Source organism: Platalea leucorodia (genome assembly GCF_965183815.1).
Source record: "Platalea leucorodia genome assembly, chromosome: W".
NCBI classification, from domain to species: Eukaryota; Metazoa; Chordata; class Aves; order Pelecaniformes; family Threskiornithidae; genus Platalea; species Platalea leucorodia.
Window position 1 is genome coordinate 39478271 of NC_138859.1, and position 24188 is coordinate 39502458.

The window sequence follows — 24188 nt, forward strand, 5'->3', positions numbered from 1 at the left end:
GTTCCACAAGGCCAAGTGCAAGGTCCTGCACCTGGGTCGGGGCAATTCCAAGCACAAATACAGGCTGGATGGAAAATGGATTGAGAGCAGCTCTGAGGAGAAGGACTTGGGGGTGTTGGTTGATGAGAAAATCAACATGACCTGGCAATGTGTGCTTGCAGCCCAGAAAGCCAACCGTATCCTGGGCTGCATCAAAAGAAGTGCGGCCAGCAGTTCGAGGGAGGTGATTCTCCTCCTCTACTCTGCTCTCGTGAGATCCCACCTGGAGTACTGCGTTCAGCTCTGGGGCCCCCAACACAAGAAGGACATGGACCTGTTGGAGAGAGTCCAGAGGAGGGCCATGAAGATGATCAGGGGGCTGGAGCACCTCTCCTATGAGGACAGGCTGAGAGAGTTGGGGTTGTTCAGCCTGGAGAAGAGAAGGCTCTGGAGAGACCTTATAGCAGCCTTCCAGTACCTGAAGGGGGCCTACAAGAAAGCTGGAGAGGGACTTTTTACAAGGGCATGTAGTGATAGGACAAGGCGTAATGGCTTTAAACTGAAAGAGGGTAGATTTAGAATCATAGAATCATTAAGGTTGGAAAAGACCCTTAAGATCATCGAGTCCAACCGTCAACCTATCACTGCCAAGTCCACCACTAAACCATGTCCTCAAGCACCACGTCTACCCTTCTTTTAAATACCTCCAGGGATGGAGACTCAACCACTTCCCTGGGCAGCCTGTTCCAATGCCTGACTACCCTTTCGGTGAAGAAGTTTTTCCTAATATCCAACCTAAACTTCCCCTGGTGCAGCTTGAGGCCGTTTCCTCTCGTCCTAATTTAGATTATATATATATTTAGATTATATATATATGTATATCTATCTCCAATTTAGATTGGATATAAGGAAGAAATTCTTTACCGTGAGGGTGGTGAGGCACTGGAACAGGTTGCCCAGAGAAGTTGTGGATGCCCCCTCCCTGGCAGTGTTCAAGGGCAGGCTGGATGGGGCTTTGAGCAACCTGGTCTAGTGGAAGGCATCTCTGCCCATGGCAGGGGGGTTGGAACCAGATGATCTTTAAGGACCCTTCCAACCCAAACCATTCTATGATTCTATCCACTGCAATTTTAGTACTAAATCTTATGCATACATGTAATAAAAAGTAAATTAATAGAGCTCTGTACTTACCATAGTTTCGGGCTCTCTGTCTCTACAAGTCTGCCAAAGAGTATGCACTGTACTAGAGAAAGTAAAAAAATGTTCTTTGTACTTCACTGTGCACTTCCTTTTTTGAAATTTTATGTGGTCTATCCAGCCTTCACAGGAAAAGATAACAGCAAAATCCTTGTTCTGCGTATTATGAGACCTAACAGAATTTTTAACAGCATTTGTTTGGGATACACTGCAGCACTGTGAAGGACAAATGACAGTGAATGAGCATTCATTCATTTTATGACCTCCAAGATTATAATGAAAAACAGGTCTATGCTGATGAGAAAATTATGTAGTTATGTTTTCACTAATCTTTGACTGAATTAAAAAAGCAAATATATTTTGGTTTTGTCTTTTATACTCAGGGTTCCTGAATTTTCATGTATTCAGGCTTCACTACCAACCCCATGCACCTCTCCTTCTGGCTCAGATTTTAATGGATGTTTAAAATCTGAAGTCATTTTCTTCCTCTAATAAGCTGAACTATATTTCTATCCATTAACCTTTGACTATTCAGCTCTTCATAGCTGATGTTATCAGAAAAAATAGGGTTGTCCTGGTCCAGCAGGATATTAAATTAAAATTCCGCACTCTGCAGACTTCCTATGCACAAAAAGTGAAGGAAGAAAGGGCATATGGCCATAAACCTCACTGAGCTGGATCTAGCAAAGAAAGCTAAAACAGGTTCTTCAGCAAGCTGAATGAAAAGAGATGAAGGAAGGAAGGAGAGAAGTACATGCTAAATGCAGGGGAAAGGGGGGGCACTGATGTATTTTGTGTGATGTCCAATTACTAAATAAAAAATCAGTTGAGTTTTCAGTAATCAAGCTTCTCTGTATAAAGTAGTGGGGGACAAATAAAAATGATTGATAGTAAAGTAACAAAAATACCACATCTGTGTCACAAGCAAGATTTAAACTGCATTCTGTGATGAAATCAGGATTTCCCCATAATCTCAGTAGTAGAGCACTGAAAGGATTGCTTCATTGCTGTAAGTCAGTCCCAAACCATTGGTTTTCAATTAAACTTTCAATGCAATACATCAATATAGTGATAATAGCAAATACTACTACAAATACCTATAGTGGCAATTAGCAAACATATTACCTATTTGCTAAAAATCAGAAAATTACTAGGGCAGCTACAGGCTTATTTGCTTGAGCACAACATTATGCAATTCTAAGAACAGATTTGAAAAAAAACAATTTGAAAGAGAAAATATCAGGTATATGTAGCTACATTTAAGATAGATTTCATTAAAGATGGATTATGTTTGAATAACTTAATACCTGTTTTACAAAATTTAACTGGCATTTTAGGCAAAGGTGATACAATTAACTTCATCTATCTAGATTTAAGCAGAGTATTTAATATAATGTCCTTTGATGAATTTTAAGTGATGAGAATAGGGAGAGGATGTGACCTGTCAGAAAGACTGCAAGGTAGAAAAGGAGCTGGCTAAAGCAACATCAAATTAAAAGTGGAAGGGGAATTCCTGAGTTTAACTGGGATTACTAGCAGTGTTCTGCAGGCATAGGTCATGGGACTGATCCTACTCATTACTTGGGTCAGGAATCTGGTTCAAGAGCTGATGTTATCTGAGGATGTACTAAACTGAATGGTACTGCTAATACTGGGGAGAAACAGGTCATTACACAGGAAGAATGAGAAGACTTTGTGTATTGGAGTGATAGAAGTAAACCAAAGTTTAATAATGAAGTCATATACTTAGGGTTAAGAACAAGAATTTTTGCTTTGAGCCAGGGAGACAATGAAGGAGAACTGTTATCTGAATGCATTGACTGACTGTAAAATGAGTATGAGTCACTGACACGACATGGACATGCGAAAAGCTCATGTGATTTGAGGGCACAGTAGGCAAATGATTTTGAGGAGATACAGGAAAAGACTTTGTGCAGAGTACCGATGAGAGCTCATTTAGAGTGTTGTGTGCAGTTCTAGTCAACTACGATGAGTGACCATGAATTTAAACTGACACAAGTACAGGTGAAGTCTTCTAGGATGAGTAGGGAAAGGACTTCCTGGCTTCTGAAAGGACACTAAAAGAGCTTGCCTTGTATAGCTTAAGAAAGTGGAGATGAAAGGGGATATGATGAGGATTGTAAGTATCAAGGAAGAATGATTATTTATACTAAAACATAAAGGACTGAAATCCTGTAAATAGGGTGTAAATAGGTTGTGAATACATTTAAAGTGGGAATTAGACAAAATTTTATATTAATTTATATTCATTCATATTCAATAATGATCTTCCAAAGAGGACAGAGGAAGAAGGAGATCAATAAGGTTTCCATATGCTACATAAGCAATTTATGAAAGAGATTTTACTGATGGGACAGGAAGGATTCTGATATTAGGGAAAAAATCTGTTTGTCAGATGGAGAATACTAACTGTACTGGAAAGATGCTTGGTCAGGATGCCTGGTCACACCGAGGGTTAAATCTCAGACTATGGTAGATTTCCTGTCATGGTTTAACCCCAGCCAGCAACTAAGCACCACTCACTCCCCCACCCCCCTGGTGGGATGGGGGAAGAGAATTGGAACGGTAAAAGTGAGAAAACTCGTGGGTTGAGATAAGAACAGTTTAATAATTGAAGTAAAATAGAATAGTAGTAACAGTAGTAGTAGTAATAATAATGATAATAATAAAATAATAATATACAAAGCAAGTGATGCACAATGCAATTGCTCACTACCCGCTGACCGATGCCCAGCCCATCCCTGAGCAGTGATCACTGCTCCCTGGCCAACTCCCCCAGTTTATATACTGAGCATGATGTTATATGGTATGGAATAACCCCTTGGCCAGTCTGGGTCAGCTGTCCTGGCTATGCTCCCTCCCAGCTTCTTGTGCACCTGGCAGAGCATGGGAAGCTGAAAAGTCCTTGACTGACTAGTGTAAGCACCGCTTAGAAACAACCAAAACATCAGTGTGTTATCATCAACATTATTCTCATACTAAATCCAAAACACCAGCTACTAGGAAGAAAATTAACTCTATCCCAGCTGAAACCAGGACACTGAGTTAACATTAATACCTTTTCTTCAACAGGGACACTAATTTCCTTTTGTTTACTCAAATTAGCTGCCTTTTTTCTTGAAATTTCTTTGAGAAGTATCCTTCCTCCCCACTCCAATCAAATTTTCTAGTAATTGTCCACTAGGTTCAAAAGTTACTGAGGAAGACTGACAGGTAGGTGCAATTACAGAACAATTGCCTCAGCCTTGTTTCCTTTGGAAGTTTTGCTAAAAATATGGATGGTAATATAGCAACTCTTCTATCCCTTTGTAATGTACCTCTGCTTTAATATAAAAATCTTTAACACATTGACATAGACAAGATACAATATCAGGCTATTCAGCAAGTGTTTGGAGGAGCAAAAGTAATAAATCTAGTAAAGCTGCATGTCATTAAACATACTGGTGATTCAGGGCATGAATTACATGTAAGATGTGGGGTTGGAAATAAATCCACAGGGGTATTTTGCTGAAGATCAATGACTGTCCCAGGTTCTTTACTAGCAATATACCATCAATCAGCTGAGCTTATATACATTATTCTGATATTCATGCTGGATTTGAATTCTTGAAAATCAGTTTGAAAAGATATATCACAAAGAATTATGAAAAAAACATTGTCAAGGGGGCACCATTATGCCATTGACTAAGAAAGATAAATAATTCATGTTCTAATGACAGCTGCAGACAAATAAAAGATGGACCACACCCACTGCATCAGCTCATCTCTGTTAAGATGTTTATTGGTATATTACGTTGTTTTGAGTAGCAATCATTTAAGCTGCAGGTGCTTTTAAATCATGGTGTTCTGTTGCTCTTGGGTAGCTAGCTGGCCAGCAGAAACTGTGATTTGTAGAATTGGTTTGGAATCCATTATTGTTTTCTAAAAAAGAGAAAAAATAGTGAAGAAGTGAAAGAAGATAGTAGCTAGGACATATATATATATAGGTCAAAATTTAAGTGAAATAGTACTCTCATGGCTCACCAAGAACATGATTTCACTGTCTCTCAAATATGACTGTAATGTAAAATAATTCTAATGAAGAATGAATCAAAACACATATTGTGATTTTCAGAAGACTTAAGTATCTGACTTCTGCTGGAAGAGTGAGTACTCAACATGTCTGATATATTAGGAACCAAAGTTAGGATAACTTTTTTTAAAAGGGCTTTTACTATGCCATACATGAGGAAATATATCTGAATATGTATATATCATGAATAATCATCATGGTATTTGCCATCATGGCTGAATAGAAACATGTCAATGATATATTGCAGGAATAAAATTAAGCTGCTCATGAGATTTTTTTTTTTAAATAAGACCAACTGCACTAGATCAAGCAAAGGCTAGCTTGATACCCTGTTTTTAACAAGAGGACAATAGCACAGACCTGGAGAATGTCCAGGAGTAGGGAAACACATAGAAATACTTCCTCATAATACTCTCCTATCCTGCTAAAATTGATGCTTCAGAGACTTCCTGAACAAGCATGATTATCTACATGTTTGAGAACCTTCCATTAGTTTGTCTTGAGGTTTTCAAAATGCATATTTACTTTTCATATGCCCACTGTGTCAAGGACCAGTCTTCATTCTGTTTTGAATCTGCCACTTGCTCATTTTATTTCATGTCCCCTACTTATACTTGTGTTCCTCATATTACTCTTGATTTTCCAGCTCTGTATCATATTCTTCTCTCAATTTTCTCTCTTCTACCTGAAGAATAACTTATGGAATAAGTAGCTTTGATAGCCTGGAGATGCAGTGCTGTAGGAAGCAGTTTGTAATTCTCTGATGTAGGGCTAGATGGCCCATGAGCACTATTATGTCTTGCTGGCCATGCTTTCTTCAGGGTGCTTCAGAAGTAGAGTATTAGACGTAACTAAACTCTACTGAAGATGAGAGAGGGCTGACATAGAAGAAATCTTTTGATACATATCTTTGGTGCAGGTAGAGGTCATGTTGCAAGACTTACCATCAGTGGGGAAACATGCAAGATCCTTTCCTTGTCTTGCCACCTCTTTTCTTCTTGTGGCCTTGCAGAAGAGAAGGAACTTATGGTAACATGTTAAGTATAAAACCCAAATGCTTCCTCCTGGGCCTGAAAACTCTTAGTCGCATCCAGGTGGCATACAAGTTTCTTGTTTTCAGCAGGTGAAGAAAGTTGAGACCACCTTGACATTTTATGGACCTAAGCATCCATCCTCAAAATCCTGCTTATTTTTTTGCTTTGCTTTGCAGTATTATATTAAAAATAAAAAAAACCCATGTTGCTAAACATTTTCTTAAACTATTTTTTCCAAGCTAAAAGTTTCAAAACTGCTATAAGAATAGCTTTGTTGGATTTAAGCATACTACTTATCAAGTAAGAGAATTCAGACTCCCAAAGTGTCTTTATATTTCGTGTCTGGAAAATGTGTCTCTTTCCCTCTCCACAAGACATAATTTTTCTGATGGAGTCTGACTGGAGGTGAAATCTGGATTTTAAGAGCTGGATTTTTAGTCTGTTCTTATCCAGAACTCCATTTCACTCTCGAAGTTCTGTGATATAATGTTACTCGTCAAGACATTAAAATACAAATCTAACCATTCACAAATTAGAGCTACAAGGTGGCTGTTTTTAAAAGCTATATCAAGTCACAGATTTCAATGAAACATGTAAGTGGGCTTATCCATCACTTCTTCACCTGTGTCACTGAAATGCCCCAAATATTGGCTGACCATTTATTCTAAACTGCAATAACACATTAGTACTTAAGAAAGGCTGCTTATCTGTTTTTGAGCAGCATAACTATTTTGCTTCTCCACAGGGCTGTTTTTCAATGCTTTCTCCTTGCCATGGTCTGCCACCAGGTTCTGGTGTAGGATTATCACACTGGCGAGTTCGAGTGCTTTCTCCATTAATGCAGGTGGACCAGGCACTCCAACAGCTCCAGCCTTCATCAGTGACAACTGGTATTAAGACACCATACTAGGATTAGTCCAGCATCTCTCTGTCTTCTGTGCAGTGACAGAAAGATTAATTAGAGCTTTTTACTCAGCACTTTTGAGGGTAGTCAAGGTGGACCATGATTCAATTTTTACATTCTCAGTTATGGTGACTCTGCAGATCATTGCACCCTCCAGCATACATCCCATCTGCACAGATTTGGCTTTTGAAAATGCCCTTGTCAGTGGCACTGCTTAAGGGCCCAGAAGTTTCAACATTTTTATCACCCTAGGAAGCTGCCTGAATATTAAGTTCTAAGGCCCATTTTGGGCACCTGTGCTTTAAAAACTTGGCCACAGGGAATGAGTTTACTGCACAATAAATGTTTTACATTATCAGTTGCAGAACTGCATTCATCTCCCTCTTCCCCTTTGTGGACCAATCTGATATTAAGCTAGCACAATAATTATGAAATGTGATCATATATTAGCAAACACAGTGCTTTTGCAGGAAATTGAAGACAAAATAGCTTATGGCATGGTGAAATTGCTTTTGCCTGAAATCAGTTTACCATTACTGCACCATGCTTCAATAATGTTCCTATTTACTTAAATGAATTTGGGGTGTCATTCCAAGGCACAACGATGTATGTGGGACAGTGAACACTAATTTAGAGTGCCCTCTTTATGGAAAGAACCCAGTAACTTACACTAATTTCCATACCATATACCCATGAGATTTACCAGCAGTAGGTATAAGGAAGTACTACTTCTGTCCTTATGAAGGCTCCTTTTATCAGGATATTGTTCATAATAACAAATATGTTTGTTTTAGTCTGTCTGGAGTATTTACTAACCTTTAGTTAATGTAGATTTGGGAATCTGACAAGCAATTCCCTTAAAGTAGCTTGAGCACATACATGTACAGGCTCCATCTACCAGCACAAGGGTGCCTCCATTTTTGCAGGGTTCACATTTGTACACACTGTATTTGGTAATGTAGTCTTCAATTGCTCTTTCCAAATTTTGCTTCTTTAAATATGCATTTCTCAACTGGAACAAGTGTACGTATTAGAGAAGGCTGTAGAAGAAAAAAGCCCATGCATAACAGACTTTTCCATAGTTCTGAATCCTTTTGATATACACATCACTAGAGTAAGCATCTGAAGAAACTGTCAAGATGAAGAAAATACCTGAAAGTTCATGATGAACTTGGAGCCTCACCTCCATCTTAGAACAAAAACTTTCAAACTGTAAGAGCTGCACCTTTGAAGAGGTTGTACTTACCCGTTGCTGTTTCACTACAGGAGCATCAACAAAAGACTTAGCCCACTGTATGTAATCCTTGATGTCAACCATTTTGGATCCTTGCAGTAACATTCTTTTATTTTAACTGAAAAGTCAATCTTCCCTCCATCAACTAAGGAAATGACATCATCAATGACAACATCATCCTTAAGCTCTGCTGCAGAAAGAAAGAAGAAGGGATGAAGAAAAAAGTTTAATGCTCATACATTTTGAAGAACAGTTGTCCTTTTAGTGCAACAGTCCATCTCTGTAAAATGACAGTAGAGAGAAGAACCCTTCACTCACTGGTTGTGGTGGAATTCAATCTTTCTTTGCTCATACCTCTTATGTGGGAGGAAATCTATTTTGCAATTAAATTAGAAAACCCTATATCTGAAAGGAAAAGAAGGGGTAGGGCAAAAGGAGAGACATTATGGAGATCATAGCCATTTGATAATAAGCCAAAGATAATATGAGTAATGGTACTGTATCACCTGAGTTGAACGAGAAAAGGGTGGGAATAGGAATAGTAGGAGCTTGTGCTTCATAACTAAAACACAAGAACAGAGCACTACAAGACTGAAAATAATTGCCTCTTCTGTGCTCGGTAGTAAATCTCCTTGCCTTTTGCAATTTTTAGGTCATGTGATAAAATACTCATCTCCAGACACACAAAGGAGCAGAGAGGAACAGGGGAACACAAGTAGCCTAATCAGAGAAAGGGAGCCCCTGCCTTGACTCCTCCCAGGCCTGTCCCAGCAGAGCCATTACCTCCACAGGATGGGGCTGAGGATGAGTACTCTGGATGCAAAGAAGGGCAGTTTGGGATTGTACAAAACTTAAATACTTAGGGTATATTTAGGGGAGTACCATTGAAGAGGTAAGGGAGGGATCAATGTGGCTTTGGGAGGAACAAGCATGAGAAAATAGAGGGATAAAGGCAAAAAAGGGGCTGATTGCATGTATAAAGGTGGCTGATCAGTGAGCTTCTCTGCCATGTACTGTCCTTGATCTTTGCAGTCTGTCCTGGCTTCCCATTAAATTCCATTTCTAGCTATTTTCCTGGGTGAGGGGACTCTATTCTGCATGCATGCATGTATGTCTATGGAGATCTGTGTGCCAGCAACTGGAGTTGGACAATGGGTGACAGAGACCTGGTGTTTGTGGTGCCATTAACTGGAGTGAGTGAGGATACATATGTCAGTGTGATTACTAGCAAATATCAAGCAAGAATAGCAGATGAATAGGGTAAGTGGCTTGGGAGCCAAGTATCAAAGTGGCTGTAAGTCTGGCCCGGATATGTACATGTCTAGAGTGAGACAACCAGAGGAGATGGCTACTGGAGCGACCAGGGGTTCTAGACCAAATACTGGAGAGACCCTGAGGTCCTGGGGTTGACTAAGACCTATTTGCATGTGCGTGAGGCAATTGGAGACAAGAGGATCCAAGGGCCAATTGCTGGGTAGACTGAACACCTAAGGCCAGTTACTGGAGGCATCCATAGTGGGTGCATGTGTTGGTGTGCATCAGGGGGTCTATACCAGCAATGGGAGTGGAGCTGTGGGCCTTGGGGGGTTGTATATCCAGGTGCCAGCAACAGGGAGACTAAGGATCAAGTCTATATATTTATATTGAGGAGGGGCTGAAATACCTGAGGGTTGTGCTGCCTGGGGAGCACATCTGCTCTAGATGACCCTGCTTGAGCAGGGGAGTTGGACAAGATGGACTCCAGAGGACCTTCCAACCTCAAACATTCTGTGATTCTGTGACATTTCCCACTAACAGACTTTCAACCTGATCAGAGAGGAGAACAGGATGAAGCCATTGGTGCTGTTTACGTTTGCCTGAATGCTGTGTTTCTGTCTATATTGATTTGTGTGGCTAGCCATGTGTATTATGTATATATGTGTTATATAAATGTGTTTGTGTGTGTGCCTACTGGGAACACATGCTCAGCCTGGCTTGACCTGGGAGCTTGGAAGTACGTCAGCCTCACCTCTACTGGGCTACTGGATTTGTCCTTTCCCTAACAGCAATAATTATATTGATTATAAAAGGGGAAGAAATTGATATCATCTTTCCTTAAGGAAAAGATATAACGTAAAATAAGGATATATTTACAATTGTCCTTCACATTAATCTTTTCACATTTACCACCATTAATATTAACATTGGCATTTAAGTCTTTATATGCAGTATTGGCATCTAAGTGACAGCCGAGGCATCTTTTCGCATCTTCTACAGTGATACCTGGAAGTAGAAATAGGTGCTTAGAGGGACAGAATGACCATGTGATGTTATTATTCTTGGAGGATAAATTTCAGGGCTATTGGAAATGTTTATGGCTTTCTTCTTCCCATTTCTCCTCTTCCATGAAATGAATGTGAGGATGACCGCATTTGAAGTGCCTGCACAGAGGCAGGTGAGATCTACCGTAATTAGGAAAATACCAAAACCCTCCAAAAATATTTTCCTTCATCTAGCTGAAAGTAGATGTCCCTCAAGGGACTACTCTTTCCAACTATTCTATGAGAATTTTGTTTCTCAGCTGCTTATCTTTCTGTGTGCTAAATTATTCAATCCTCCCAGTCTCTGTCTCCCAACCTCAAATGCACTGTTTCTCCACTCCTTTTCCCCATAAAGTTTATTAATGCCACTAATCTCTTACAAGTACTCTATTCCATAAGTTTCAGTCCTCATCTGTCCTCTACTACCTCCAACACCTCCTTTCTATTTATTAAACTCAAACATATCATTTGGAGCTTTACCTTTGTGTTCAGAAAGAATTTTGCTTAAGATTGGTACAGCACCACAATCTCCAGGTGCTGAACAGAATAATACTGGGATACATAAGTGACATCTTTGCCCCATGTCCCTTTGCATATTCTGAATATCTGATAGCAATATTGTTGTTGGTGCTGCATGGAGCAGGTACTTATTTTCTGACCTCCAAAATCAGAATGAAAATTGGCTTTTCTAACTTTATTCCAGAATGATCACTTTAATCCATTACAAAACCACATGTATCTGAACTGCACATGAGGGAGGATCAAGTTACTACTTTCCTATCTTAACCAGGGCAAGGAAAATTTCAGTGTGAATGTTAAAGTCTATAAAAACAGTTTCAACACGCTTAAGTGCACCATATGATTTCTAGGAAGTTCTTCAATTTATTTCTTATTTTATGCCACCATCATACTCTTAGAGTGATTGTACCACAAGAAGGTACCAACTAGCAAATTGGATTTAAGGTTTAGGCAGATTTTCTAGACATTGTGATCTCTTGTGAATCATATCACACTGTGGTGGGTTGACCCTGGCTGGATGCCAGGTGCCCACCAAAGCCGCTCTATCACTCCCCTCCTCAGCTGGACAGGGGAGAGAAAATATAACGAAAGGCTCCTGGGTCAAGATAAGGACAGAGAGAGATCATTCACCAATTACCGTCATGGGCAAAACAGACTCGACTTGGGTGTCCTGGTTTCGGCCGGGATAGAGTTAATTTTCTTCCTAGTAGCTGGTATAGTGCTGTGTTTGGGATTTAGGATGAGAATCATGTTGATAACACACTGATGTTTTGGTTGTTGCTAAGGAGTGCTTACACTGGTCAAGGACTTTTCAGCTTCCCATGCTCTCTGCCGGGTGCACAAGAAGCTGGGAGGGGGCACAGCCAGGACAGCTGACCCAAACTGGCCAAAGGGCTATTCCATATCATATGACGTCATGCTCAGTATATAAACTGGCGGGAGTTGGCCAGGGGCCAGTGATCGCTGCTCGGGGATGGGCTGGGCATCGGTCAGCGGGTGGTGAGCAATTGCATTGTGCATCACTTGTTTTGTATATTCTTTTATCGTTATTATTACTATTATTATTTCCTCTTCCTCTGCTGTCCTATTAAAATGTCTTTATTTCAACCCACGGGTTTTACTTTTTTTTCCCCGATTCTCTCCCCCATCCCACTATGGATGGTGAGGGTGAGTGAGCAGCTGTGTGGTGCTTAGTTGCGGGCTGGGGTTAAACCACAGCAGTCCTTTTTGGCACCCAACGTGGGGCTTGAAGGGTTTGAGATAATGACAGATCTGACCAGAGCATGTTAAAACAAATTTGTTATAAGCATTCATTATATTAGTTTAGTAATTGCTGGTCACAATGTTGATTTACTTGTTCTCAGAGTTGTTGTGCTTGCTCTCAGAGTTGTGTTATGTAACACCTTACTTGCCATATATACTGTTTATCAGTATTTATGTGCTGTTTATCACCTCTGGGAGATGGATTAAGGTTGTCGCTTTGCTGTACTGTGTAACACTGGCTTATGGTATGATAAAATTATTGGTCATGAGATCAATCTCATATTTGTACTCAGCATTGCTGTCACCTCTGTACTTCGGGAGCCATCTACTGGAAATTATTAATAATTACATTTTTTACTTTTTCTCCTCGGAGAGCCAGCCTACGGTGGAGACACCTTCCTCCATCTTCCCCTTCTCCTCCAGGCTAATTACAATAGCTCTTGAGAATTTTGAATATCCTTGGGATGTTCAAACCATCATGTTCCTATTGCTATTTCTCCTGAATGCATGTCAGGTCTTGCTTAGGGTTAAACAACTATTTAAGAATACTGCAGCTACTCCAACCCCCACAACAAGCACTGCGGCTACTCAAACCCCAGTGACAGGCATTGTAGTTAGTTACTCAAATCCCGGCAACAGGCACTGCAGCTGAACCAGAGAACCAACCCGTGCTGGTATCAGTCGCACACAAGAAGAAATCTTGGAAGTGAAAGTCAACTCATTTAGAAAGGGATGATGAAAAAGCAGGGCCATCACGAGAACAGGAGGAGGAAGAGGAAGAACTCATAAATGAGATGGAAACCACCTGATCCCTGTCCGTGAGTGAGCTGCGAGATATGCGAAAAGATTTCAGTCGTCGTCCAGGCGAGCACATCATCACCTGGCTCCTCCAATGCTGGGATAATGGGGTCAACAGCCTGGAATTAGAGGGTAGGGAAGCCAAGCAGCTGGGATCCCTTTCTAGGGAAGGGGGCATTGACAAAGCGATTGGAAAAGGGGCACAAGCCCTCAGCCTCTGGAGGCGACTCCTCTCAGGCGTGAAGGAAAGGTATCCCTTCAAGGAAGATGTTATATGTCACCCAGGCAAATGGACCACCATGGAGAGAGGTATCCAGTACCTGAGGGAATTAGCCGTGCTGGAGGTGATTTATAATGACCTGGACAACGAGCAGTTATCCAAAGATCCAGATGAAGTCCAGTGCACACGACCCATGTGGTGGAAGTTTGTACAGAGTGCATCAGCATCGTATGCCAACTCCTTGTCAATACTGACCTGGAAAGATGAAGAGGGACCAACGGTGGATGAAGTGGCTGGCCAACTCCACGTATACGAAGAAAGTCTCTCTTCCTCCCTCGTCTCAGCTGTGGAGAAACTGTCCTGGGAATTCCAGGACCTCAAAGAGGATATGAACTACTCTCCACCTGTACGGACCAGTATCTCAGCTATTAGGAGTCAGCATCCCTCTGCTCAAGAGAGAAGATATAGAGGGTACACACCACCGAGCACCCTATGGTTTTACCTGTATGACCACGGAGAGGATATGAGGACGTGGGATGGAAAACCTACCGCGACCCTAGAGGCACAGGTACGTGAGTTGCAAGGAAAAACAACTACAAAAGGGGGTTCTCCCAGGAAAATTGCTGCTCTGGTTTCCAGTGAGCAGTTCCCTAGACAGAGCAGAAGGGCTGATTTATCTGCCGATCTTAATAAAGGGACTTCTGATTGGCATTTACAAGAAGTGAGTAACGAATGCTATGACCAGGACTAGAGGGGCCCTGCCTCCAGCCAGGTGGAGGAAAGGGACAATTGGGTGTACTGAACTGTGTGGATTCGATGGCCTGGCACATCAGACCCACAGGAGTATAAGGCTCTAGTGGACACCAGTGCACAGTGTACCCTAATGCCATCAAGCTATAAAGGGTCAGAACCCATCTGTATTTCTGGAGTGACAGGGGGATCCCAACAGCTGACTGTATTGGAGGCTGAAGTAAGCTTAACGGGGAATGAGTGGCAGAAGCACCCCATTGTGACTGGCCCAGAGGCCCCGTGCATCCTTGGCATAGACTACCTCAGGAGAGGGTATTTCAAGGACCCAAAAGGGTACCGGTGGGCTTTTGGTATAGCTGCCTTGGAGACGGAGGAAATTAAACAGCTGTCTACCCTGCCCGGTCTCTCAAAGGACCCTTCTATTGTGGGGTTGCTGAGGGTCAAAGAACAACAGGTGCCAATCGCTACCACAACCAGCAGCAATATCGCACCAACAGAGACTCCCTGATTCCCATCCATAAGCTGATTTGTCGACTGGAGAGCCAAGGAGTGATCAGCAAGACTCGCTCACCTTTTAACGGTCCCATATGGCCAGTGCGAAAGTCTAATGGAGAGTGGAGACTAACAGTAGACTATCGGGGCCTGAACGAAGTCACGCCGCCGTTGAGTGCTGCCATGCCAGACATGCTAGAACTTCAATTCGAATTGGAGTCAAAGGCAGCCAAGTGGTATGCCACAACTGACATTGCTAATGCGTTTTTCTCAATCCCTTTGGCAGCAGAGTGCAGGCCACAGTTTGCTTTCACTTGGAGGGGCGTCCAGTATACCTGGAATCGACTGCCCCAGGGGTGGAGACACAGCCCCACCATTTGCCATGGACTGATCCAGAGTGCATTGCAACAGGGTGGGGCTCCAGAACACCTGCGATACATTGATGATATCATCGTATGGGGCAACACAGCAGCAGCAGTTTTTGAGAAAGGGAAGAAAATAGTCCAAATCCTTCTGGGGGCCGACTTTGCCATAAAACAAAGTAAGGTCAAGGGACCTGCACAGGAGATCCAGTTTTTAGGAAGAAAATGGCAAGATGGACGTCGTCAGGTCGCAATGGATGTAATCAACAAAATAACAGCTGTGTCTCCATCAACTAGCAAAAAGGAAACACAAGCTTTCTTGGGTGTTGTGGGTTTTTGGAGAATGCATATTCCAAATTACAGTCTGATCGTAAGCCCTCTCTATCAAGTGACCCGGAAGAAGAACTATTTCAAATGGGGGCTTGAGTAATGACAACAGAAGCTGGATTGTTTGTGCTTCTCTTTTACAAATACCTGTGCTGATACATTTTTTATTGGGATATTGCAATAAAAAGTAACAGGAACACTGTCCTGGGCCTTGAAAAGCAAGTCCTATGGCTACATGGCACCCCAGAAAGAATTGAGTCAGACTCATTTCTGAAACAACCTCATAGGCACTTGGGCCAAAGAGCATGGCATTGAGTGGGTATATCACATCCCCTGTCATGCACCAGCCTCCGGGAAAATCAAAGCATACAATGGACTGTTAAAGACTACACTGAGAGCAATGGGTGCTGGGACATTCTAACATTGGGATACACATTTAGCAAAGGCCACCTGGTTAGTCAACACTAGGGGATCTGCCAGTCGAGCTGGCCCTGCCCAATCAAAACTTTTACGTACTGTAGAAGGGGATAAAATCCCTGTAGTGCACCTAAAAAATATGCTGGGGAAGACAGTCTGGGTTATTCCTGCCTTGGGCAAAGGCAAACCCATTTGTGGGATTGCTTTTGCTCAGGGACCCGGGTGCACTTGGTGGGTGATGTGGGAGGATGGGGGAGTCCGATGTGTACCTCAAGGGGCTTTAATCCTGGGCAAAAATAGCCAATGAACTGAATTGTATGATGTTAATTGTGATATAATACTGTATAATACTGAATCACCCAAATTAATGAAGAATGAACTTTGATGAAACCGAGCAAAGTGCTGCAGTGATGGAACCAGAACTGGCTTCAGCATGCAACAATCCCACACCACACACCCTTTCTTCTGCCCTGAAAGACTGTTATGACATTTAGTTGCCGACTGGGGTTAAACCACGACATTGAGGAAAATTAATTTAATTTATTACAAATCAAATAAGAGTAGGATAATGAGAATTAAAAACTAAATCTTAAAACACTTTCCCCCTACCCCTCCCTTCTTCCCGGGCTCAACTTTACTCTTGATTTTCTCTACCTCCTTCCCCCATGCGGCGCAGGGGAATGGGGGTTGCGGTCAGTTCATCACATGTTGTTTCTGTCACTCCTTCCTCCTCAGGGGGAGGACTCCTCACACTCCTCCCCTGCTCCAGCATGGGGTCCCTCCCACAGGAGACAGTCCTCCATGACCTTCTCTAACGTGAGTCCTTCCCATGGGCTGCAGTTCTTCACGATCTGCTCCAGCATGGGTCCCGTCCACAGGGTGCAGTCCTTCAGAAACAGACTGCTCCAGCGTGGGTCTCCCACGGGGTCACAAGTCCTGCCAGCAAACCTGCTCCAGCGTGGGGTCCTCTCTCCATGGGTCCACAGGTCCTGCCAGGAGCCTGCTCCAGTGTGGGCTTCCTACAGAGTCACAGCCTCCTTCAGGCACATCCACCTGCTCTGGCATGGGGTCCTCCACGGGCTGCAGGTGGATACCTGCTCCACCGTTAACCTCCATGGGCTGCATGGGGATAGCCTGCCTCACCATGGTCTTCATCACAGGCTGCAGGGGAATCTCTGCTCTGGTGCCTGGAACACCTTCTCCCCCTCCTTCTTCACTGACCTTGGTGTCTGCAGAGTTGCTTCTCTCACATATTGTCACTCCTCTCTCCGGGTGCAATTTCTGTCACGCAGCAACTTTTTCCCCTTCTTAAATATGTTATCCCAGAGGCGCTACCACCATTGCTGATTGGCTCAGCCTTGGCCAGCAGTGGGTCTGACTTGGAGCTGGCTGGTATTGGCTTTATCGGACATAGAGGGAGCTTCTAGCAGCTTCTCACAGAAGCTGCCCCTGTAGACCCCCTGCTACCAAAACCTTGCCACGCAAACCCAATACACACACCAATTAGTATTGCTAATATTTTGAAGAGGTTTGTTTAAGATTTTTTTTTCTCAATTACAGACTTAAAATACAGGCTTCAAATAATGCTAGAAGTTACAAAGACTGACTCTCATCTCTGTTGAACTCATGTAATTCTGTAATGTCACTGGTGTGCCACAAGCAGCACACAGTGAACTTTGCTGTTCTCAGTAGTGTTCCATATACACGAGTCTATCCTCATCCATCTCTTTGCATGCCTGGAGACTTGGTGATAAACTGCATGCCATAGCTAGGCCAGCATAATGCATACCTATTTGAGACATAGTGTAATCATCCAGCACATACACAAGTTCATATTTTCCTCCCACAGTTCCAGAGACCACATAATGAGTTCTATAATCTTCTAGGAATTTGAAATATTCCCCTTATTCCTCCTCCTCATATTCAGGAGGCAGAAAGTTTAGATCATCAAGGAAATTATGTGTGAGATGGACATCACGACTCTGGATTTGGAATCTTCCCAGATGAATGTTTCTTTTTACATGCAGAAAGGTTTGGTTCTGAATGCAGGGAGAAGAAAGCAGATGAGAGCGCCATTCTGGTATGCAGCACAGCAGGAAAATCTGTTCTATTATACTTATGAAGAAGCTGTAGCACTTTTAAACATGGTATGCGATCTAGCGTTTTGGGACAGACTTGTTTAATTGAAATTAAGTTTTCCAGTTTAAACTGAGGAAACAGCAAGAGATTTAGATCATTTCAGATCTTCCAGTTTTGCAGAACTCCCCCCTTGCTAATTTCAGCAAGCCCTTTGTGATCTATTTGACAACAAGGTCTTCTCTTTAAGTACAATATCTACCGAAAGCACCTTTCTGACTTTCATAACATAGAAAAGTAATTCCATATGGCTTGCCAGATAATAGAAGCTGCCCACTGAGGTCAGCTGGAGTTTTATCTTTGTTTATAGTCAGAGAAGAAGTAAGTTCTCTCTTTTTTTGGATCACTTCTCTGTTATTTTCAGACTGTCAGAAGGAAGGGCACAGCTCCAATTAAAAACAAAAAATCCAAAATAACATCATAAAATGAAAATTAACCAGGAAAAAAAAAACTTTGAGGCATGTGACCTATACATACATTCTAACTCTAGGTTTAGTGACTGATATTTTCATAAATTACACTGTGGATGGTTTTATATCATAATCTAAACTAGGACCTAGCTTCTGCCCATAACACATACCATCTTGTGAAATAGTTGCACTTAAGGCTTTAAGCAAACACATGCCTTCCAAACCCTGTTATTATCTGCAGTACTTACGTGACTCCCTTAACAGTAGTGCCTAATAGGAGGTACCTAAAAGGGATTTAGTAACTGACCATCACATTAGCTGGCACCATTTAAGGGATCTTAAATTGCTGACTCAGATGCTGCTTAGGACTGGCAGAAATCTTCAGGCATCTAAAGCTCTGTAAGGAAATTTTTGTAGGTGCAAATATTCCTGCCATCTAGCATGTACAAAATCCCTTACTCTCCTGATGTCCCTGGGCTGCTCCTGGCTTTAACTTGCAGGTGAACCCTGGAGGGTTCTTGACCAGGGACTGCCATTCCACTAACCTGCAGCAACATGAGTTTACAGTGATAGACCTCTGCCAGTGACAGACCTCTGCCAGTGACAGATCACGAATCATTTTCTGAACTGACCTCTGAGCAAGAATTTGAGGCCAACACTCCTATTAGACTACAAGCAGCCTGTAATATACTCTGAGCTACAGAACCTGATCTTTTGAGTCTGTGGAGATGAATGCTTTTAGATTTAAATGGTCCATTTCCATCCCAAGAAAACTCATACCAATACAAAGACAGTGCTGTATGTCAGTTTCTCTTTATAGTGCAGATCTTTCTCTTCAGCATTATTTTAATTAATCAGTTATAAAAGTTATTTTAGGTTTTCCTTATATCCATTTGATCTGAGCTCTGAAGGGGTCCTAGACAACAAGGCTGACAAGAAACTTGAACGACTGAATTAGTTGAGGCAAATCTATTCTTCCTTGCATGTGGTGTATTTAAGCACTATGGAGTTGATGCACCTTGTACATGATGGGATGATGCGATCACGGACTTTGGCGTATATGGTGAGAAAGGATGTATGACCTGGTCGGTTAATTCCACTAGCTCCCAGCTGCTAGATTCGGCCATAGTGTTTAGTATCACTTTTTGTGGTCTCTCTCTCTTTGACCTCACTAGATGCTAAGGCCACTTCTGTACTAGTAAATAAAATGGGATAGGGCCTTTCCTCTGTCTCAAAGGGCAGGTAGAGTGGTATGGCTCGTGTGCAACCCCAAAACAGACTTGCTTTCTCCAGACTGCCTACTGGGAACATTCCCTTCAAACATGCTGCAGGTGACCACAGAATGGGCATTGCTTATGAGAACTGGCACAGACCAAAATCTTGGCAGTGTGCTAGTAAAACTACAGATTATCATGTGCCAGTGCTAATGCCCATGCCTCTTAGCCCAGGCTAGTTTATTAGTACAGACATACCTGAATGGCTGAGATCTGACCTTCAGTTATTAGTCTACATGTCTATTTTGCATGTCCAGTTTACCTAGTTTAGGCCTACTCAGTGGCAATTTTTTATCCCAGGACTTGATCTAATTTGCCCACACTGCACTAGATCAGAGCTGCTTTTTAATCAAGATGAGATCAGAGATCTCTGACCTTTTCTAATGTCAAGCCCCTGTTGAAGATGAGGGTGGTCGCTAGTCAAGGGTAAACAGCGGGAAGATTAAGCTACATTTGGTTACCCTTTGGCCACATCTGAAATCTTAGCCCTAGTATTGCCAATATTTCATTTTTGTGAATAAAATACCAGAAAAGCAGCAGGCAACTAGAATACATAAATTAATATTGCGTTATTCTAACACTGTGTAACTTTTACTGTTTGTAAAATAGTTACATTAAACACTTTAGCTTGATTAATCTTTCTTACTCTTTCTGTGAAGCTTTTCAGGATAGAACTTAAACTTGTATTCTTGCTATAGTGATACTTGAAATTTCCTTCTGAACCATTTTTGTTACTTCCTTCAGTAGGTGTGTATTTCAGAGACATGTCAGCATTAAAGTATTTTTGTTTTTCTTTGTAAACCTCTCATAACATTTTTACACGATCATGGTAGAACTCAGATGTGAAGGTTTTGTCTGCTTTTGTCTTAGAAAAGATAATGAAAAGGTTGTATGAGAAAACAAAACAGGCAGTAACAAAAATCTATGTAGCAGTTTAAAGTTGTATGTTTTAAACTTTCTTATAGCTCTAATAAAAGAAAACAAATGGAAATACCACACCCTCCCCAAACCACCTCATCTGAATCAGCTCAGTGGTTCAAAAGTAAACAAAAAAACCTGCAGTGACAATGTTTCAGTGAGTGTTAAATCTCAGCATGTAACACTGTTGAAGCAATTTATGTGTGTCAACAGTTCCTTTACACGTAAGGAACAGTAGTCTCCAGCTCCTTTCTAGAATACAGACAAGATTTGCTAATAGGTCCCAACATCTGAAATTAATCAGAATTATGATTTTTCTTTCTTTTCTTAGAGCAGACAATAGCTAATTAAGAATACTTATTTCAGTGTTGTTTATTTTTGTATATTTTAGCAGAATATAGAGTTTTAGTAACTGAAAATGGTTTTGTATTAAAATCAAATATGAGCAATGATCTCTGGGTCAGATTTGCTCATTTTGGGCAGGATCTGGTTTAAATTGTCATTGTTCTATGAAGTTCCTAGTTACAGTGATAGGCAAAGCATTTGGTAAGCAAAATACTTGCTTTGAATTCTGAAATGCATCTGAGTGATGTTTCTAAGAACGATCAATATTTTTGGTATTTAAACTTCACTGGAAGTCATAGTCTGAATCTCAAAAGGTCTATTAGATTTTTCTTTTCAGTGGGACAGAGAAAGTCATCACTGACTAGGAAACCCAAGCAGGACCAGAGTATCATAATGGCTGGACTGATGGGCTGAGGCCAACTGTATGAGGTTCAACAAGGCTAAGTGCTGGGTCCTGCACTTGGGTCACAACAACCCCAGGCAACACTACAGGCTTGGGGAAGAGTGGCTGGAAAGCTGCCTGGTGGAAAAGGACCTGGGGGTGTTGGTTGATAGCCAGCTGAATATGAACTGGCAGTGTGCCCAGGTGGCCAAGAGGGCCAACAGCATCCTGGCTTGCATCAGAAATAGTGTGGCCAGCAGGACTAGGGAAGTGATTGTCCCCCTGTACTCGGCACTGGTGAGGCCGCACCTCGAATACTGTGTTCATTTTTGGGCCCCTCACTACAAGAAGGACATTGAGGTGCTGGAGTGCGTCCAAAGAAGAGCAATGAAGCTGGTGAAGGGTCTAGAGAACAAGTCTTTAGCCTGGAGAAGAGGAGGCTGAGGGGAGACCTTATTGCTCTCTACAACTATCTGAAAGGAGGTTGTAGCCAGGTGGGGTTCAGTCTCTTTTCCCAAGTAGCAAGTCATAGGACAAGAGGAAATGGCCTCAAGTTGTGCCAGGGGAAGTTTAGATTGGATATTAGGAAAAATGTCTTCACTGAAAGGGTACTCAGGCACTGGAACAGGCTGCCCAGGGAAGTGGTTGAGTCCCCATCCCTGGAGGTATTTAAAAGAAGGATAGATGTGGTGCTTAGGGACATGGTTTAGTGGTGGACTTGGCAGTGCTAGGTTAATGGTTGGACTCGATGATCTTAAGGGTCTTTTCCAACCTAAATGACTCCATGATTCTATGATAATGTTATTCCTGCCTTTTTATCAGTGTTTTTTGTGTGTCCTTGAAAAAGTAGTAAAAGTTAGGTATCATCATATTCCTTTCTGTACATCTCCTGTTCATCTCATCTGCTTATATTGTAAACATTCCAGAAAGCCACTTTCATTTACTGTGCACAGATGCAGCAAAGAACATGTGGGAATTTATCTGGAGCAACTGAACTTAACTGCTAAAGTAAATGATACCATAACCTGTTTCCCTCTAGATGTTATCAAAAGATTGATGCTAAAAAGCTGCTTCTGCCTGACTCAAGAGATATGCTGAGTCTTCCAAGAGGATGTCAGGATTCAGTATTCAGTTAAACACATTCTAGTTTGCACAGAAGGACTTAGACTTTTACATTGTAAGTGAGAACACCCACGTTTCATGGCTTGTGGTAGTATGTCTGTGTGTTTCCATCACGCACCCTTTCACAAAGACTATTGAAAAAGTCATTCTCACGTGGGCTGGCCATTGGCTGCATCCCTAAAACATTGATTCTACAAGAGGAATACAAGAGAGGTTACACTTCATAAAAGGAGGTGTCAGCACCCATAGCCTGTAGAGAATGGTATTATGACTGGAAAAGTCAGATTCTGTAAGAGATGGAGACTATTGCTGTGGAACTGAATTTTGCTTCATCTGCAGCAGCTTGCCTCATCTCTTGTGCTCTCATCTGTGTAATGGAGATAATGATACATCTTTTGTAAAGCACTTTAAGGGCCATGTATGAGAAATAATCAGCAAATAAAAGATAGATATTAAATATCAAACACAGTGAGAACCTTAGGAATGAAAGGAAGTAAAAGCCATTTCTTCTTGAACAATGCATTTGTAAGGAAGCATTCCTAATAGGTTTAAAAGGGACATCTCAACAGCTACTTTTATCCTGTTTTTTTTCATAATTCATATAGTTTGTATGCTGTTTGGAGCTTTGGTATCCAGTGTGTAAAAGGTCCATCAAATCTGTAGAAGGAATATACAGATACTCCTAGCTTTGTCTCTGCTCCAGGGAATTCTATTACTACACCAGGTCACTCCCTGGGAGAAGAGGAGAGGAAATATGAACTGCTACAAATCCAGAGAAGAGGGCACATCATTGTCTGTATAGCTCTATGCATCTATATACCAATGTACAAGAGATACTTCAAAAAATAACTACTCCTTGGGGGATTCTGTATTGTGTTTTTTGCCTTTCTAGATCTGTTTCATAGATTTCAATCTTTTTAGTATTTCCAATATTTATGTCTGATACATGTCCATATACCTAGCTGAGCGTAGAAAGTGGTTATCAATTCATCAAAGTCATCAGTGTCACTACTGCACACCTATACAACATTTTCTCATGGAAGATTTTAGTAATGTATTATAATAGAAAAGATAAAGAAGGTACTTCTAAAAATGCCTAAGTATCTGTCTGTCTTCCTCATGGAACAAAGACAGTATTTTGCTCTTGTGCAGTAATACTATATCAAAATGAAAAGCAGGATGCATCCTTTTCATTTAAACACAAGGTGATGCTGTAGTATACTTTTATTTTCACCTGTTCCAGTTTGGATAGCTGCCTTCTAACTCGATTTGTAGATACACAAAATGTCATACTTTCTTTTTGTTTGAAAAGAAAGAAATCCATAAGGGTCTGAGAATAGAAAGATTAATTTTCGACTTAGATTAATGAGAAAAACTCCTGTAAATAATGAAGATCTGGGAAGTGGAGAATGCAATACTGGAAAAAAACTGCAGGCAGAATGTTGTTGCAGTAAGGCAGCCTGTTGTATAAATAATCAAGATAGATAGATACGTTTTCTCCCTTTTAGATGTGCATGTTAGTAAAGTAATTGGGAATGACTGAGTCTTTATGAAATATCACTTGAAACATATCTATAAACTTTACATTTAAATAATAAGTATTTTAAGCATATTCATGTAACATCTATATATGATTCTGTGTATTAACATGATTTATTTACTTAGTATTCATGTCTAGATAAATGTTTTTTCCTCCCCAAGTATACAAAATA

At 41.4% G+C, this 24188-nt stretch overlaps 1 pseudogene across 1 annotated transcript in view; it reads right to left on the bottom strand.

The window, feature by feature from the left end:
- Positions 1-7029: 7029 nt before the first annotated feature.
- The window catches only part of LOC309601973 (complement component C9-like), a 41585-nt pseudogene continuing 24426 nt past the window's right edge, over positions 7030-24188 (bottom strand). Inside the window, exons 4-10 of the transcript in view lie at positions 22529-22667; positions 20356-20574; positions 17679-17928; positions 10575-10703; positions 8454-8631; positions 8024-8247; positions 7030-7190 (exon numbers count right to left, since the gene is read on the bottom strand). The product of the transcript in view is annotated as a complement component C9-like (transcript). The remainder of the gene's footprint in view (positions 7191-8023; positions 8248-8453; positions 8632-10574; positions 10704-17678; positions 17929-20355; positions 20575-22528; positions 22668-24188) is intronic.